The sequence below is a fragment of the Anopheles aquasalis genome, chromosome X (genome assembly GCF_943734665.1).
Source record: "Anopheles aquasalis chromosome X, idAnoAquaMG_Q_19, whole genome shotgun sequence".
Taxonomy (NCBI): Eukaryota; Metazoa; Arthropoda; class Insecta; order Diptera; family Culicidae; genus Anopheles; species Anopheles aquasalis.
Genome location: NC_064876.1, coordinates 37,501 through 41,615, shown reverse-complemented (window position 1 = coordinate 41,615; position 4,115 = coordinate 37,501). Strand labels below are relative to the sequence as shown.

Below are 4,115 nucleotides of genomic sequence, written 5' to 3'. Positions count from 1 at the left end.
AGCTTAGTTTCAATATCGTGCCTGAAGTAAGTGTTGAATATTGCTGTGTATATGGCTTTGATTAAGAAAATTATGTTTGGAATGTTGGTTCATTGTTCGTTATGAAATGAATGGATTGCAACAAACGTGCAACACAAGAAAAAGTTGCAAGTTTCAGCAAATGTTGTTTTACCGTAGTAATAGTTGAGATGGAAGTAAACCGTGACATGTAGCAAGTAAAAAAATAGGTGAGTATAGGACTGAGCGGAGAAAAATGATAAAATAGGAGAAAGGAAAGCAGAGCTGAAAAACGCATCATACTCACCGTTGCATTCTGTTCCTGTTAGGCTTCCTCACTTAGCTGAGAGAGAGAGAGAGAGAGAGAGAGAGAGGGAGAGAGAGGGTTGTACGCAGAAATAGATTTAAAAGAGGGGGATGTGAGCATCACACCAATCAGCATCAGCAGCAGCATCAAAGGATATAATAAAGGGAGGATATACGAAAGAGCGAGACAGTTAAGCTGACCAGCCTTGACAACGTTGAATGCTAGCATGCTCGAGCAGGACCACTACTACTGTATCCTTTTGAGGCCAGGTGTGTTGGATTCTGCGACGACGCTCATTTGACGCTTGCTCGCTACAGAATTCCTCGAGGTTCTCTCGAAGATGTGCCAGCTTATGAGGTATGGTTTGTTTTTCTACTTAGTTCTACACAGCCGTTCGTCGGGAGTACATGTGCGCTGCGGATTAACATTAATTATCATTTTTATTGTTGTTTGTTTAATCAAATCTCTCCCTTGCGGAAGATTCAAGCTACAAAAGTGTGCAGTTCTGCGTACACCGCATTTTATATGCGGACATTAGGTGTATACCGCACGAATCCACGTGTGATTATCCAGTTTCTAGTGATAGCATCCTAACTCCGTTTGGCGGTACATAGGATCGATGCCACGAATCCACGATCAACATTACTCTACAAAACAACGGTCCAATCATTAATATGGAAGGATTAACACACACGCTAAGAATTTTATGCTTTGTAGCTTAGTGTCAAATATGCAAGTAAATCATAAGTGTCGTGAGTGTAAACAACAAAGCATCAGTGAACATTTTTTCTGAATCGTCAAAACACACATTACTTATTTGATTCTGTCTCAGTTAAATAAACTGAAAACCACAAGTATGTCAACATAAAACAATGTAATAATACAACTATACATTAAAAGTGGAGTGCTAATCATATACAGTGTTGTTCCTGTGTTGTTTCCGTTCCTTACTTACTTTCGCCATTGTGGTTTTTACCGAAACAATTGAAATCGATCAGGAGCCTTAACTCATCGGCAAAATCTTATTGCATCCATCAACACACATCATCTATCAAAGCACTGTATCAATTATCAAAAGTAAGTAAGTTAAAAAGGATCCAAAAGTGTAGGAATGTTTGTTTCTTGTGTTTTTCTTTTATACAAAAAACGTGGCGTTGTTATGTAACAGAGAATACGGGAATCTTTTCAACACTCTAGAGTGGCCTGGAAATCATGGCAAGAATTTTATATTCAAATGGTGCGATTCAACATAGTGCGTGATCTAGCTGATAATAATTCGAATAGTAAAAAGATCCTTATGTATGCTTATTCCTTTTCAATGAATAAGCATGTACGAAAAATTTCCTTGCATTCTATTTAGTTTAAACAATTTTACATTCGTGTACGTTCACAAGAATTTAAGAATAATCAGCAACAATGTTATCCGAGAACATTTTCGTTCAATATTACTCATTATTTATGCTGCTGAGTTTCTTATTTTGTATAATGTTGCTTGCAACAGTTATCGGTTATCATCTTGCGTATATTCTAACAGCAACAACATGTGTGTAATCTATAAACCTAGGACAATTGAAGATTCAATTGAAGATGAAGATGAAGGACGAGCCGTATGTTTAGGAGACAGTAACTTACTTTCGATCGGTATTCTTGATTACTGGGATGAATGATCCTGACACCGTCTTCAGAGAGAAGAGAGTTTCAAGGGAGAGGTTCAAATCAAAGATGAGACAATCATTTTAAGTTCTTGGGGTTGTTGGTTTATGGAAGTTGCTATTTTCAATGCTAGATTTTAGTTCCTATCTCTTATGCTTAGACAACATCTGCTCTGACATTTGTGATCGTAAGCATACCTATCATATGTCATGTCTTTAATAAGGGTTCTATTCTAGGGTAAGGTAAATATATTTTCCAATAAATAGCCTAAGCAATATCGCAAGCTGCAGCTGTAATGGTTTGTAGCAAGATAGAAAATTGATGAATAATACAATAGAATACAGCTGTAATGGTTTGTAGCAAGATAGAAAATTGAAGAATAACTGCATGTAATATGAAAATTATTAGATAAGGCTACAAATTTACATTTGAATAAATGAGTTGATAATACCTTTGGAATCTTCATCACATTTTTAAGAATTTAAACACTGTACTGTATGTACTGTTTAATTTCTATCACGGTCTCAGAATAAAACATTCACCATCACATCACAATACGTCGCCCAATGTAAAAGCATATTATATTGTGTACGAATTTTGAATGGTGAAATGAATCATTTCATTCATAGCATTTTATTGTTTAAAAACAATGTTAATTTTTTTTACGCTGTAGAGCTGTAGTCCAGTTTACGCAGCGTATTTGCGTTTTCCCTTCGTTTGGATCTAATAATTTGGAAAAGGGGGTTTCTCGCTTTGTTATCGTTAAAGTCTCTGGTTGCGAGCGTTGATTGTGTGCTACTACTATCCGTTAGGAATAATTCTTTTAAGATTCACTTTGATAAATAGGATATTTCATATGCTTACTATGACAAATCATCGTCTTTTGCACCAATTTTTTTATCCGCTAGGACGGTTGTTTGAACTAACATTAACATTACATGGGGAACATGTAATGGTGCTTCCGCTGGATATGCTAGTTCTTTGTTTATGTCGATGTGTGATTGACTATTCCTAACAAAACATAAAAAATTAAAAAAAAAACAAACACCAATAACACCTCCAACAATGACTTTCCAAAGCACTCGTCTGCTTCTTACTAAAGTCGCTTTTCCAATCTAACGGGTATTTATTTGTGATACATTTTTTCCCTTGATCTCGCGGTCGTATAGACCTACATAAAAGCCTAGTCTGTAGTGACTTCTCATACCGGCGGCGACAGCCACCAACGATGTCTAGTTTTATGATTGCTGATAAAACAAGGTCAAGGAATGAATTGACATCGCGATTCAGGTTCCAATCATCCCGACTGAATCAAAGTGCCAGAGATTAAAAGAAGAAAACAAATAAGAATAAAATCTAATAGCCATAAAATATATATAGAATAACTCATCATAGAATAACGTAACGTAAAACTGAAATACGTAAATGTTTAAAAACCAAAATATCGGAATTCCATAACTATATGTACTGTTTCCTTCCTGTTGTATTGCTTGCTTAACACTTGTGTGAACAAATAATCACACTTCATCTCTAAGCAGTTGACCCAAGAACGAAAACTCACGGTTTTTGTAAATAAGTAAAAGTTATACAACTGGTGTTCGTTTTTGAATGCAGTTTCCTTGCAATTGAATGCAAAAAGAACACTTGTCGATTGATAGCAGTCGACAAACTATTTTTGCTGTGCAATACGCACCACTATTCAAATAGTGATTTGTATAGATAGTATTTTACACCATGGTAATATAGAGTAAGGAACAAAAACAAATAAGTATAAGATTGTCAGCTTTCCTAAAATTTATTTGTGTGTGAGTTATTTTTTCATCGATGTCTTACATGTGGTTTTGCTACACACCTCACCGAGGAAGTTAGGTGGTGACGACTTTAGTCACGCTTGTCGTGGTAGATGCGAAGTGGTTGGGAGATAAAGCGAAGTTATTTTGTTCGTTATTAGTGACTCGTGCGCGTTATCGGTTGTTTCTCGGGGATTTCAGCTGGTGAATATAAATATTTTTGTATCATCTACCGTGGCGTGCCGGTGGCTCAAAGGAACCGCGTTATCCGTCGGTTAGCATGTGTCACTGTCGAGCCTAAATGGACTTCGGTTTAATGTTTCGTTAGGACGATTTTTATTTTGCCTCGCCTAAAATTTAACAAATGA

General features: G+C 36.2%; 1 protein-coding gene across 3 annotated transcripts in view; it reads left to right on the top strand.

The window, feature by feature from the left end:
• Nucleotides 1-568: 568 nt before the first annotated feature.
• LOC126576348 (homeotic protein ocelliless) overlaps nucleotides 569-4,115 on the top strand; it is a 13,440-nt gene continuing 9,893 nt past the window's right edge. For 2 of the 3 annotated variants that reach the window (XM_050237784.1, XM_050237623.1), the window contains exon 1: nucleotides 737-1,381. The gene's annotated coding sequence lies outside the window, so the exon portion shown is untranslated. Of the gene's footprint in view, nucleotides 662-736; nucleotides 1,382-4,115 lie in introns of those variants that run through there. The other variant, XM_050237703.1, reaches the window with a different exon arrangement.